This window comes from Oryx dammah, unplaced genomic scaffold, assembly GCF_014754425.2.
Source record: "Oryx dammah isolate SB20612 unplaced genomic scaffold, SCBI_Odam_1.1 HiC_scaffold_5, whole genome shotgun sequence".
In the NCBI taxonomy this organism is placed as follows: Eukaryota; Metazoa; Chordata; class Mammalia; order Artiodactyla; family Bovidae; genus Oryx; species Oryx dammah.
Window position 1 is genome coordinate 53051989 of NW_024070189.1, and position 15742 is coordinate 53067730.

The 15742-nt window shown below is 42.1% G+C and overlaps 1 protein-coding gene across 2 annotated transcripts in view; it reads left to right on the forward strand.

Moving 5' to 3' along the window:
* PRELID2 (PRELI domain containing 2) overlaps positions 1–15742 on the forward strand; it is a 119829-nt gene that overhangs the window by 57182 nt on the left and 46905 nt on the right. The window lies entirely within an intron of this gene.

The following is a 15742-nucleotide window of genomic DNA, read 5'->3' on the forward strand; positions in this document are numbered from 1 at the left end:
GGATACAGTTCAATGAGTTTTGGCAAACACACACATATACAGTTGTGTAACCACTGTCACAGTCAAGCTTCAGGTAGATTTTAAAGAGCTGTATGCCAGGATAATTCGATGGGGACAGAGTATTCTCGCACAACTGGATATCCACCTTCAAAAGAATAAAGATGGACGTCTACCTCATGTCAAATACAAAATTAACTCAAAATGGATCAAAGACCTAAATCAAAGAGTTGCTGCTGCTGCTTGCTGCTAAGTCGCTTCAGTCATGCCCGACTCTTTGCGACCCCATAGATGGCAGCCCATCAGGCTCCGCCATCCCTGGGATTCTCCAGGCAAGAACACTGGAGTGGGTTGCCATTTCCTTCTGCAGTGCATGAAAGTGAAAAGTGAAAGTGAAGTCACTCAGCTGTGTCCGACTCTTAGCGACCCCATGGACTGCAGCCTACCAGGCTCCTCCATCCATGGGATTTTCCAGGCAAGAGTACTGGAGTGGGCTGCCAGTGCCTTCTCCGAAATCAAAGAGTTAAGACTATAAAACTCTTAGGAAAAAAAATAGGGGTAAATCTTTGTGATCTTGAATTAGGCAATCGTTTTTTAGTATGGCACCAAAAGCCTGAGCAACAAAAGAAAAAAAAAAAGATAAATTTGACTTCATCAAAATTGAAATTTTTCTGCTTCAAAGGACACCAAGAAGGTGAAAAGACAGTCCAGAGAATGGGAGAAAGTATTTGCAAAATCTGATAAGCATTTCAGTTCAGTTCATATCCAGAATATATAAAGGACTATTATAACTCAGTAATAAAAAGACAACCCACTTAAAAAATGGCTGAGACATTTGAGTAGATATTTATCCAAAAAGGTATACAGATGGCCAATAAGCATATGAAAAGATATTCAGCATCTTTAGTGTTTAGGAAAATGCAAGTTAAAACCACAGTGAGATACCATTTTGAGCCTACTACGATGGCTGTAATAAAAAAGACACAATAGCAAGTGCTGGAAAGGATGTAGAGGAACTGGAAGCCGCACACACTGCTGAAAGGGGTGTCAGTGGCATAGCTGCTGTGGAAGATGGTTTTTCAGTGCCTCAGATAGTTAAACAGAGTTATCACTTGACCCAGCAGTTCTACACTGTATTGTCCACAGAGATTTGCAGGAATGTTCGTAGCACCATTATTCCTAATAGCAGAATGTAGAAACAAGTCAAATGTCCACCATCTGATGAATATATAACCAAAAATGATATATCCATACAATGGAATATTATTCAGCCATAAAAAGAAATGGAGTAATGATTCATGTTACACGGATAAAGCTTGAACATACTATTTTCAGTGAAAGAAGCCAGTTACAAAAGGCCATATACTGTTTGAGTCAGTTTATTTTAAAAGTCCACAACAGGCAGATTCATAGGGACAGAAAGTAGTTTTAGTGTTTGTCATAGGCAAGGACGACAGGAGATGGAATTTTGGGGGGATGTTAAAAATATTCTGGAACTAGTGTTGATGGTTGCGAACTCTTGAGTATACTAAAACCACTGAACTATATACCTTAAAGGGGTACATTATGGTACATGAATTATTCCTCAATAAAAGAAAGTTATATGACGGGTTCTCAGGGTATACATATTTTAGGTTTATGTAGATTCTGTCACCAATATGGCTTTTAAAAAGTATTTATCTGGCTGAGCTGGGTCTTGGTTGCAGAGTCTTTGTTGAGTTGTGAGGACTCTAGTTGTGACATGGGCTTAGTTTCCCTGCGGCATGTGGAGTCTTAGTTCCTTGATCAGGATTTGAACCTGCATCTCCTGCATTGCAAAGTGGGTTCTTAATACTGGACCACAGGGGAAGTTCCTATGACCAATATGTTAATGTGTTGATTTACACTCACATCAACAGCACATGAAAGCTCATTTCCTATAACATTGCCAGGACTTAACACACTTTTTTATTTTTTGCTGGTATAACGGGTGAGAAATGATTAATTCCTTTGAGGTAGGTTTACAAACAAAAACAAACTATAACAAGCACCAAATGTTAATAGTGATTACTGCTGTGAACTGATTTCAGAGGATAATTTACTGTGTGTTTTGCTATTCTGTATGGTTTGAGCTTTTTATTCACCTATCATTTTAAGGCAAATAAAGCCTCCAAACCCAAATAACTAAAAAACGGAAGTCTAAGATCCATCTGAAACCCCATCACTTGTGCACATCATTTCTGCTCCCCATAATTTTGGTCCTATAGTGACAATTCTAGAATGCTCCAGCAGCACACTGATTATGAATGCTAAGTCTTATTAGCATCTCAGGTGGGTTTACTCTGAACCACCCACTAGCTTTTTTTCTTTTTTCCTGTCAGTCTCCCTCATGCCAAGAACTTCATGCAAGTCATAGATGTTTGGGACTAACTATAAAAATTATAGATAAAGAATGTATGGCAAAACCAATACAGAATTGTAAAGTAAAATAAAAAATAAATAAATAAATAAATTAAGAAAAAAAAATTATAGATAAAGAATAGAGCTCCCCCACTTCTTTTTTTGGTAGAAGTAGTAAAAGGACAGAATTGGCTAATTTTATGTAAAAAATACAGAAGTCTTTCATTTCATATATTAGTATTTCAGCCTCATGTTATCAGCTTTCTGGGCTACTGAGTCTGAAAATCTTTACTAAAGCTTCATCAATTCTTTATAAAATGAAAATTGGCCCAGATAATCCAGGGAGAACATCCTTCAGGACCTTTTTCCTTTGTGTGTTTTTAAAAATTGTTTTTTTTTTTAAATAGTCTGATTCTGGAAAAAAATGATACATGTATCTTGTAAAACATACTAAGCAATTCAAGAGAAAAAGAAGCAGTTTTCATCATCTAACAGTTGTGCCTATTTGCATAATTTTCTTTGTCCAGTCCTAATTGGCATTTAGATTGTTTCTGAATTTTTTGCTGTTATAAACAGTGGTGTTATAAAATTACTTTGTTGTTGTTTACTTGCTAAGTCTTGTCCAACTCTTTGCAACCTTATGGACTGTAGCCTGCCAGGCTCCTCTGTCTATGGCATTTCCAGGCAGGAATATGGAATTAGTTACCATTTCCTCCTCCAGGGGATCTCCCCAACACAGGGATCGAACCCGAGTTGAGTCTCCTGCATCTTCTGCGTTGCAGGCAGATTTTTTTTTAACCACTGAGCCACCTAGGAAGTCCTGACAAATTCATTGTACTTACATATTTCTGCAATTATTCAGTGACCTTTTAGAGCAGATGGAGCAAGTGGGATTTCTGGGTCAAAGGTTATGTACATTTTATATTTTGATACATATTATCAGATTCCTCTCTAGAAAAGCTTTGGCCAACTACACTTTCTCCTTTCTTTGGTTTTTTATGCTCTTGTCCTCTGCAAAACACTCTGTTTTTGGTTACTGACTCTGACTATGTCAAGGTCAGAGCTAGATCCTTCGCCTGTAGTATTTTGGAGCTCAGGTTAAATAACTTACCCAAAGTGATAGCATCACTAAGTCACTGAGGTAAGATATGACCCCAAGTGGTGAGGCAGGAATATGGACAATTATAAAAGGATGGACTTAATCTCAAACTGTAGGTTGCTTTAGGTTCCAGGTTATGGAGAATGGGTTTTGTTCCTTTGGCAACAAGTGGTCACACAAAGGTTTCTGAGCAGGGCTGATGACAGCTGTGATCCAGGCTCTGGGAAACTTACATTTTCTTAGGTCTTGATGTGGATTTAGAAGGGTGTTTTAGGCAGACATTCTGAATGACTGGATAATCTTGGCAGGGGCAAGGGGGCACATCAAAGAAAGAAGGACCCAGTATTACTTCCATTCCCCTCCTTGGCAGAGAGGGTGAGTAGTGACTAGTCAGTGCTCCCAGAGGATGAAATGTGGACAGTCCTTTTATAAAGAAAAAAAAAAAAGAGGCTGTCACGGCTGCTGAGTTTAAAATTAGACCTTCAAGCTGTGTGTGAGGTAGCAGGTGTGGGCGTGTGATGGGAAACCAGATGTCATTCTGTCCTGTGCATGGCCTGTCGGGCTCAATTCACAGACGGCACACAGTGAGTCTCCCGTAGACTCTGGCTAAGCCTTGCTCCGTGTCTCTCTACATAAATCCAGTTTTGGCCTCCTGCTGATGTCTCTGCAGCTGTGGCATCTTCTGGGGCAGAGCTCCGTTGGTCTTTCCCTGTCTGTGTGTCACACAACTGGGTATTTCTAATATGCTTTCTTCCTTTGTTAACTTTGTAAGACATTTTCTTCCTGCAGTTTTTATGGAATGGAATTGGCATCCTTTCCAGAGCCTGGAGTGATGTGATATTTTGCATTCATCTCAGTTTTTCCAGAGTCCAGCTTAGCACTGCAGGCCTCAGAGATGTCCTCTTATACTTACTCTTTACTGATTCTGTCCCCTCTTCTAATCAGGGTGCCTTCCACAGTAAATTACAGGCACCCTGACTCACCCAGCCATCACTTGTATACATTTGTTATATGCCAAGCTCTGTTTTAAGTGCTTGATGTATGTATGTATTTATGAATTTATACATGTAAATTCACTTAATCCTCAGAGAAACTCCATGAGGTTAGAACTATTCTTATCCCCCTTTACAACCTGAGGCTTAGAGAAGTTAAGTAACTTATACTAGCTAATATGACCAGTAAGTGTCAGAATCAGCTTCAAATCCAGGCGGTTTGGCTCTCGAATTTATGCTGCTGCCAATGACACTACCCTTCCTCTCAGTAAGGAGCTCTGGTGTCTTATAACCAGGGGGGCTGCAGTTTCATAGTTGTTCTTTGAGCTCCACCTTTCCCTGTATATCTAATTTTTTTCCAAGTTGGGTTAGCTCTTAGCTGTCAGGAGAAACTAGGGTCGCACACTTATTTGTCCTCATTTTTTTTTTGTGGGTGCTTCTGACTCATGTCTTAATTTATTTTTATTTTTTAAAAAATTTATTTATTTTATTATTATTATTATTTTTTTACTTTACAATATTGTATTGTGTGTATCTGCCACACATCAACATGAATCCGCCACGGGCATACATTTGTTCTCATTTAAGTGAGAGAAAGAGACCTGTGAGCGCAAGAGAACCCATCCCAACCATCGGGAAAATGGCCTTTCTCTGAGTCTCTGAGTCAGCCTCGATCACCCACTCCTTCCTGGACCAATAAGAGTGGTCAGAGGCTGATACGGGCTGACTGGCCCTCACCAGTCAGCATCTGCCCTTAGAGCTGCAGTGTGGGTGTTGGGGAGGGGGTGTCCTCTTCCCTCTGAAACACATGAGCTGCGTAGAAGACAGAGGGGCGCCTGCACGCACACCACTGGAGTGTAGTAAGAAAGACCACTGCACACCTTTTTTCTCTTCACATTTCCTCTTCAACATGGTACCCATTGTCTCCGTTATGCTTTGGGAAGTGATGGAAACATACTTCAGTAAGTGAATACAGAGGTAGCTCTGTACCAGTCATCAGGCCTCCCAAGAGACAGGAACCAGGAGCTGGAAAGCAAGCCCTAAGGCACCCTCACAGCCTCTCGTCTTTCCATACCTGGCTTCTTTTTCATACTATAGATCTGCTTCATTGCACAACCAGCCTGGCTCCTCCAGGCCTGTGCAGGGTCTTTCCTGTCCTGTGTCACAGTAAATGACTAGATTCTGGGGTTAGAAACAACCTTGGAAACAAAATATATGTCCTTGCAAAATGTACTTCGCTGCTCTAAGCCTCAGTTTCTTCATCTGTATGTTGGGGATAATATCCTTATCTCAGAGGGCTGCTGTGAGGATCAAATGAGATTATACACACAGAGAGCTAGAGTAATGCTTGCCTATGAGAGTGAAGTGAAAGTGAAAGTGTTACTTGCTAAGTCATGTCTGACTCTTTGTGAGCCCATGGACTGTAGCCCTCTGGGCTCCTCTGTCTGAGAGACTTTTCAGGCAAGAATACTAGAGTGGGTCTTCGTTCTGGCATGAGGACTCCAGAGCGTACGCTCTGTAGCCCCACAGCATGTGGGATCTTAGTCCTCTGATCAGGGATGGAACCTGCATCCCCTACACTGAAGGCAGATTCTTTACTACTGGAGCACCAGGAAAGTTCTTCCCGGGCAATAATCCTGGAGTGGGTTACCATTTCCTCCTCCAGGGGATCTTCCTGACCCAGGGATTCAACCTGTGTCTCCTGCATTGCAAGCTGGTTCTTTACCATCTGAGATAGCAGGGAAACCCATGCCTGCCAATAATGGTCAATAAATATTAGTGCTCAAGATTATGACTTTTATTGCTGCCATTATCCTCATCTTCTTAAAAATTCATGAAACTTTTGATTCTAATCCTGAGCGTGTACTGTTTTAATGTTGAAACATTATGGTTGTTTCCCATTATGTTTCGGGGAGGTATTTCATGTTGTGATTTTGCATTCTGCAGGCTCACCATCTCTGGGGCTATAAGTCCCTCAGTGAGTCATGGGAGTAGGAACCCTTCTCTTTTAGCTCCAGCGTGAGATTGACGCAGTGAAGAGCATAACATGCAGGGGTCGGTGCAGGTGTTTGTACGTGTGTGTGTGTGCTCTGTCACTTCATGCATGTCCAGCTCTTTGCGACCCTGTGGATGGCAGCCCGCCAGGCTCCTCTGTCCGTGGGATTCTCCAGGCAAGAATACTAGAGTAAGTTGCCATGCCCTCCTCCAGGGGATCTTCCCGACCCAGCGATCAAACCTGTGTGTTCTGCGTCGCCTGCATTGCAGGCAGATTCTTTATCCACTGAGCCACCTGGGAAGCCCGCAGGCGTTTGACTCGAACTGAATTGCCCTGGATTTGAGGTTCTCTTCTTGGCTTATGCTGTGACCCCATCTGCTATAGATCCAAGGCCGCATCGTGCTCTAAGGAACTGCCCGGATTTTCAGAGTCAGAGATACTGGGGGCAATGCACTGCACAGCTTGTGACACTTGGGCCACATCAGAGAATAGAAAAATGAATCCACCCAAGATAAAAAAAAGTCAACTTTTGTGGGAATGTACTTTATTATATAAAGTAGGATACAGGCATTTACTGGCTTCCCAGGTGGCACTAGTGGTAAAGAACCCACCTGCCAGTGTAGGAGAAATGAGAGACGTGAGTTTGACGCCTGTGTTGGGACGATCCTGTGGAGGAGGGCATGGCAGCCCACTCTAGTATTCTTACCTGGAGAATGCCATGGACAGAAGATCCTGGTGGATTATACAGTCCATGGGGTTGCAAAAGAGTTGGACATGACTGAAGTGACCCAGCAAGCAGGCACAGGTGTTTATTTACTCTTGGAAGTGGAGAATGGAGTGTTTTGTTTTAGATTTTTTTTGAACTTAAAATGTTATTGGCATATAATTGCTTTGCAGTGCTGTATAGTTTCTGCTGTGCAGGATAGTGAATCAGCTGTACATATACATGTATCCCTCTGTTTTGTATTTCCATCCCTTTGAGAAGACTGCAGAGCGCTGAGTAGCATTCCCTGTGCTATACAGTAGGTTCTCATTAGTTAGCTGTTTTGTACATGGTAGTGTATCTGATTCAGTCCCAATTCACCCCACCCTTTCTTTCACCTCCTTGGTGTCCATACTGTACCATTTTTCTAGATTCCACATTGCGTTAATATACAGTATTTGTTTTTCTCTTTCTGACTTACTTCACTCTGTATGATTTTTCAGAATGAAAAGTCATGGTTTCTGCCCTCTGAAACCTTCCATTCCAGGATAAACTTACTAATTTCTTGCTAATTTGTGTTTGCTTCTAGACTTTAAAATGTACTTCCATCAGTTTCTGGTTCTTATTAGTAATAGATTTTTATTGTACCATGTGGAAATGTAATTGATATGCACAAGATTTGGTTTTAATAACATTTACTTTATCCAAGTAACGTAATTCTAAAAGAATCATCTTGTAAAACTATTTTCTTGGGCTTTGCCCTTTCAGCATAACGGTGTGTGTTGGGTGGTAAATTAAAAGTCCCTGTTATTGTGAAGCAGAATTTAAGTTATCACTGTCAGTGGAGACTCATGCTGTTCATGATAGTATAGAGCTGGGTTTTCTTTTGCTTTTGAGTGACAAGACCATAATCCCATACTCAGCATCAAGCATCGTGATGGCCCATGTCTTCACCTGTCCATGTCTAAGAACTTTGGCTTGTCCACTGATGCTTGCAAACCTTATTTCTGAGATATGGAGATTTCAGCCTAGTAGCATGTGTGTTAATAACATTGGTTATGTTGACTGACTCACCATTTATAAAATATCCAAAATTTCACTCCTGGAATATAGTAAAAGAAACAGAAAAGCCCAAATCAAAACTTTAAACACAGATTAAATGACTGAGATGAGTAGCGTTCTTAGTTCAATAAGTTTTTGTTACTATTGAAGTTACTCTTCATGCTGTTAAATAAGGTATATAACATTTTTACTTTTTAAGTTTCTGGATTAAAACATCCCAAGTCTCAAGTATTCATTTGGTGATTCAAATGAATAATTATACAAATAGTATAATTAATTTGCATGTTTCTAGGGACTAATTGTTGGGCATTTCTTGTTGTGTATCTATTTTTTCCCTACTCTGATGTATTTTTTTCCCCCCAGGAGAAAATTTGACAGGTAACTTCCTTGTGTTTGTTTGACAGTGGCCTTTTTAGTTGACCTCCAAACTTGTTTTCAGTGAAATATATTAAAATATTCTGATTTTGTCAACTTTACTTAGGAATTATTTCTAAGCCTTGATTGTGATGATAAAGGGCTTGAGGGTATTGTTATCTAATAAACAATAAAACAAAAAAACCCACTGTATTCATGCTCCCAAACAAGATGCCTCTGATTATATTGACCTTAATTTCCCATGTATCAGTGAGTGATGAGACAATTAGTAGAATGAGCTGCTAGTTATTGAACATGGAAAAACCAAGGCCTTTTCTGTAAATATAGCATCTGGGCAGGAGCCTTATTTTTCACTCAGAATCCCCTGCAATAGATATAATTGTCATCCATATAATCAGGGTCTTCTCTGCTTTCCCATCCTGCTGAACCCCCACCTCTGGCACAGTGCAGGGCTCACAGAGATGGCTCTGTAGCCATTTGTTGAATGAATGCCAGATAATCCTGCTTATGAGCTGAAAAGGGGACATGATGGGGAGTAAAAAGGGCACTGGCAGGAGGGACACGTGCAGATCAGGGAAGCCTGAAAGGGTTTGGTGGGAAATTCGGTGTAGAGGGAATCTTGAACTCAGTAATACAGACAGAATACTTCTCTTCTGCTTTTTCCTGCTTAGTCATTTACTTGCCGTTGGACTCCAGGAAAAGGGCTCAAGCTGGCCTGAGCTCCCTCACAAGAGTGAGTCAAAGTCGCTCAGTCGTGTCCGACTCTTTGCGACCCCATGGACTATACAGTCCATAGAATTCTCCAGGCCAGAATACTGGAGTGGGTAGCCTTTCCCTTCTCCAGGGGATCTTCCCAACCCAAGGATCAAACCCAGGTCTCCTGCATTGAAGGCGATTCTTTACTGGCTGAGCCACCAGGGATGCCCTCACAAGAGTAGTGTGGAGATTTAATAAGCTAATAAATGGGAATGCTCTTCACTTGGAGAGTGTAAAGCACTAGATAATGTAGGTTGTAATGGTGAGTAAATGCTGTTTTCAGAGTGGTGTGGTGCCTTAAAGGTACTGACTTTGACAAGTGCAGCAAGCTATTTTATTGAAAATGGAGGTGATGACTGAACTGGAAACAGTGGTGTTTAGCCAGGAGAGCATTCTATGCCATTTATAAGTAAGGGCTTTTGAAATATCTTAGTGAAGGCCTATTGATTATGTTTCCTCGCCTCCTCCTTTGCCCTTTGGTTTTGTGTTGTATAGTGCAGCATTGAGGGGTGTTTAAACATGTGGATTCATTGTGGTGATTCTTGTTTTGCTGGCCTGGGCTGGCTCCTGGGAATTAGTATATTTAATGTTTTCCCGGTAAGTCTGTGGAGCCTCTAGATTTAAGAACCCGTAGTAACTCATCAGTGTCCTGTGGTTCCAGTGGAAAGCAGACATACAGCTGGCACTCAATTTGCAACTCTGTCTTCTGCATAGCTCCTGTTAATCTTATACAGCAGGACCAGTTGATAATCTGGCTCTCCAGCAGACAGTTAACACTTTTTGGCAGAAATACCCTGTTGAAAAGTTTAGCGAAATTTGAATGAACTCCTCTGAAATCTCTTACGGAACAAAGTTTAATTTCCAGTTTAATTTCCTTCTTCCTCTCTCCCTCTCCCTTCCTTCATCTCTTTCTCTTCTTTTTATCTTTATCCCTTTCCTTCCTTTCCCTTCCTCTATTCTTCTCTAGTAAATAAAAAGTTTGGGTGTTAAAAATTACAGTGTTTCATTAATATCAACCAAGAATTGATGCCGTGCAGAACAGCCTAAAGGTCTTTTGGGGCTGTAGCCAGGAAGCTGATGGCAGTCCACCTGGTAGACTTTAGGGGTCAGCAGTTTGTGCTTTTCCCATTACTCTGGAGCATTCTGTGGTAGGAGAGTACTGCAGTTGCTATAATTCATTTACTTATTCTGCAGAACAAATCACTTTTACAGACATATAACATGCTGTATGTGGTATTCTGACTTTACATTAATTTAACATTACCTTTGGGACTGTCTTTCCTTATTAAATGTGTCACTTTAAAATGATTTTTTTAAATGGCTGTTCAGTTTGTTTATTGGATAAAATTATTCTAATGTGTTTAATTATTGGGAACTGCATTATTTGCTCTTGTAGATAGTCATGTGATGAGAATCTTTGTAGGCTGGTCTATACCCTCATCTAAGATTTTTTTGCTCAAAGCCCATTGTTAGAGGTAGATATTATGGGTCCAAAGGTTTACATATGTTTGAGGGTTTTACTAGGTCTTGCTAAACTAAAGTATGTATGTTTGAGCATCTCAGAAAACTTGCCAGGGACTTGGTAGTGCTGTACAGACCAACATTTGAGATGGGATCAGGAACAGCTCCATAATTTGCAGGAGCCAGTCCAAAATGAAAAGGCAGAGCCCCCTGCTGCAAAAGAGTTAGGAACTTCGAACCAGTGGCGCATTCAGCTAAACGCGCAGCCCTTCTGATGGCCGAGGACTGCGCCACCCTGTAGAGCTCACACCCTTGAAGCCAGCCTGAGTGCGATGCATGTGGTGGTGGGCCCAGTAGTCCAAGACAAGCCTCCAGTAGACCAGTCCACAAACTTGTATAGTGTCAGGCTTTGCCCATCACTCAGGATGCCAGTCAACTTGCACTGAATAGGCACTTTCCTAGGTCACACGGTTGTGGGAAGGGATGTGGGAACAGATGTTAACTGTGTGGATTCAAAAAATGGCCATGTACTTACTTTTGTGTGACCTTAGCCAGTTTACCTCTCTGAGCCTCAGTGTTTTCGTCTGTAAAATGGGGTTAATGTTATCTATGTCCTAAGATAGATGGTGAGAATTGAAAGACGTGTATCGAAGTTTTAATACAGTGCCTCTTCACAGCAGGCTATTAATAAGACAGACTGTGAAAATTAATGCTGTATTTTAAGAGGCTGAGTCACCCTGCCTGTAATATATACCCACTCCTGCAATCCACTGTTACTTACTCCCTGCTGCTGCTCATGGCTAATCACTTAGATAGCAACCCCTTGATTCCTAGAACAGGTTAAAAGAGAGCAGCTCAGGGGGAAAGACTTTAGGAGTGGAGGTTATAGAGGCCAGCAGACTGTTTGGTCTCTGTGACCACTGGGCTGGCATTTGATATGTGATGAGGGCTTCCCTGTGGCTCAGTGGTAAAGAATCTGACCGTAATGCAGAAGACCCAGGTTCGATCCCTGGGTTGAGAAGATCTCCTGGAGGAGGGCTTGGCGATCCACTCCGGCATTCTTGCCAGGAGAATTCCACGGACAGAGGAGCTGTGGTGGGCTACAGTCCATAGCGTCACACAGAGCTGGACACGAATGAAGTGACTCAGCAGCAGCAGCAGCATGGGAGGAAAGGCTGGAAAGATGGAGGGTCTGGAGCTCTGAGGGCCTTGAATGCCAGCACGGGGAGGGAGGGACTCCCTGCCAGCTGGTTTATGAGGATTGAGTGCCACCTAGATGCTAATGGACTGGAAATACTTTGGAGTTTACTGGAGCTGGATTTCTTCTGTGGGCATTTACTTTCTAAGACACTGTGCCCCTCTTTCTACAAATGTGGTAGCAGTTTAATAGCATTATTACTACCAGTGTTAATGTGATTAACTAACTTGTATTGAATGTTTACATATTACCTTGAGTATTACCTTACATATTATCTTATTCACCTTTGGAACAACCTCTGAGTAGGTATGATTAACCCCATTTTACAGAGGAGATGGTGCTTCAGGAACTTACCTATGTGGACGAGTCCCATTCTGTGATAGAGAGGAGATATGAATCCAAGCCGTCTGACTGAAGGAGCCACATGCCTCATCCATGTCCTGTATAAATATATATAAATATACATGTATATATATATTTAATATACATACAGATATAAAATGTAAGCAATGTGTATAAAATTATGTGGGTTGTGGTAAGGTTAAAAACTGCTTAGTGCTTATTGAGAACCCTGTAAGTTGAACTGGGGCCCTGAGGAAGCACGGTTTTGTTGGTGGATTTGTAAGACTTTGGGGGGACCAAGTGTCCTCGTGTGGTGGAATGCAGGACAGTCTCTGCAGCAGTGTTGGGCCCAGGGGGTTAGGAGGTCATGGGCAGGCAACCTGACCCTCAGACTCTGCTTGTCCCTTGGGCCACCCCTCTATGTTGGTTACAGAATGTCACAAGCATCTCAGTTAGAACTGAGATGTCATCACAAGCGTATCCATGGAATCTTTTTTTCCTCATCAAAGACACTTCAATTAAATTCCCATTGTGAAAATAATTAGGCCAGATTTGCCATACCCAGCCAGTCAGTAACTCAGGGACAAGATCTCATTATGAGCTTTTGCTTTCCTGGAAACAGCCATTTCATGGGTTCCTTGCTGGTGGCTGCACACCCTGGGGATTAATTCCTGATCCGTATTTCCTCTGAACTATTTCATTTTCTCCAGTTCAGAAGGAACCACATTTTTACATGACCCCAACCTTGGAGACTGATGGTATACACTGTCATTCACCGTCACAGAGGAGTTGCGACCTTCGAGCTGTGTGCTCTCTGTCATGATTCCAGTGTGCTCTGTGTAGAATTCTGTTTGCCGGTGGACAGAGCAATAGATGGGACTCAGGCTCGTGCGTGCTCAGTTTCTTAAGTCGTGTTTGAGTCTTTATGACCCCAAGGATGGTAGCCCACCAGGGTCCTCTGTCCATGGGATTTTCCAGGCAAGAATGCTGGAGTAGGTTGCCATTTCCTTCTCCAGTGTATCTTCCAGACCCAGGGATCCAACCACATCGCCTGCATTAGCAGGCGGCTTCTTTACTGCTCAGTTACGTATGGCACCCCGCTCCAGTACTCTTGCCTGGAAAATCCCAGGGATGGTGGAGCCTGGTGGGCTGCCGTTTTTGGGTTCCACAGAGTCGGATGCAACTGAAGCGACTTAGCATAGCATATGTTTGTCCTATGAGTGAGTGAGCCTCCTTTTTAAACAAGTTTCCAGATATTGGGCTAGCTTATCTCTCAGCCAGGTAAAGGCTGCCTCCTCTTGACAACTACGAGTGAGCTCCTGAGACATTTGGTTCAATTTCCCTGACCAAAGTATTGAGATGCACTATAAATTTCTCCTTCTTCTGCTTCTTCCTTACTTCTTCCTTACCCTCCCTCCGCCTCTCCATTCTTCTGTTCCTAATGCATTATTGATTTCCTACCATGTGCTAGTCATTGCAATTGGAAATGATACAATAAAGAAAAATATATATATAGATATTGGGATGGCCAAAAAGTTCATTTGGATTTTGCCATATCATCATGCAGAAAACCCTGAATGGACTTTTTGACCAACCCAGTCCAACCATTTAGAAAACCATGGCATTAAAAAAAAAAATTGAGACTGTACATGTCCAGTGACCCAGGTATTTGACCACTAGGCAAATAGATGGGAAATCAGTGGAAATAGTGACATACTTTATTTTCTTGGCCTCCAAAATCACTGTGGACAGTGACTGTAGCTATGAAATTAAAAGATACTCTTTGGAAGAAAAGCTATGGCAACATATTAAAAGCTAGGTAACATGTTAAAAAGCAGAGAGATTACTTTGCTGATAAAGATCCGTATAGTCAAAGCTATGGTTTTTATAGTAGTCATGTATGGATGTGAGAGTTGGATCATAAAGAAGGCTGAGTACCGAAGAATTGATGCTTTCCCACTGTGGTGTTGGAGAAGACTTCTGACAGTTCCTTGGACTGCAAGGAGATCAAACCAGTCAATCCTAAATAAAATCAGACCTGGCAGTTTCCATGTACTCGGCCTTGCTCTAGTTTGTTCAGCTTGGCCTCCAGCTGCTCCTGGTGGGCTGCCCACAGCTGGTGCAGCTGTTTCATGGGAAAGGGGTTCATGTTGTTGAAGGCAATGTGCATCAGCTTCCTGCGGGGAGAGTGAAGTCAGAGTCAGCGGGCATCCTGGAAGGACTGATTGGACGGACTGATGCTGAGGCTAAAGCTCCAATATTTTGGCCATCTGATGTGACGACCCAACTCATTGGAAAGGACCCTGATGCTGGGAAAGTTTGAAGGCGGGAGGAGAAAGGAATGAACCGAGGCTAAGATAGGTGGATGGCATCACTGGCTCAATGGACATCAGTTTGAGTAAGCTCCAGGAGATGGTGAAGGACAGGGAAGCCTGGCATGTTGTAGTCCATGGAGTCACAAAGTATCAGACATAACTGAGCGACTGAACAACAGCAAAGACACTCTAGAGACCCTTGTGTACATGTGTAACTGGATATGTTCTAAGTGTTTCCTTTACAAAACTCCAAACTGAGTCCATATTATATGTCCATCTTTGGGAGAGTGGATAGATAATCTGGAGTATTTTCAAACAATAGAACAGTATACAGCAGTGAAAACTAACAACAGCTTCGTGTAACAGTATGGGTGTATCTCCACTAAGCAAGCAAGTTTTATTCTCTGTGCCTTGGTGAACAGAGATAAGATCAGGATGTGCTTAGGAAGCTGACAGGGCAGTGTGAATTATGGGGATGCTGGAGGCAGGGACCCCATCGGGAGGCAGTTGTGGTCCTGAAGAGACAGTGCTGTGCTAAACTCAGGCAGTAGCAGTAGCAAGAGAGAGAATGGCGTGGAATGAGGGACTTGAGAAGTAAAATAAACACAGTCTGGGGATTGAGTGAATGTTTGGATGGATTAGAAAAAAGAGCCATGTAACCTGTTGCTGAGATTTCTAATCATAGCCTGGGACGATGGTTGTCTCCTTCACTGAGATAGGGGCAGGGCTAGGGTTTTGAGCCTGTATATATGTGTCTGCATGATGCCAGGCTATGACCTCAGGCAAGTTATTTAACTTCTACCACCGTTTCCTCATGTGTAAAAGAAAACATATTAAGAGTGACAATCTTAGAAGATAATACTGTGTCTGATATATAATACACAATTTTACTGTACAGTTTTTTGAAGAGTGTGTGTGACCTTGAGTATATAACATCATGAATGGATGCAGTCATTCCTTTAGGCTGAATAGAGACAGGTGTAGGAAAACTTGAATCATCTTTATATCTCTTGAGTCAAACATCAGATGCTTTAAGCTTGGGGTCAAGGAGAAAGTCACAGGACAAA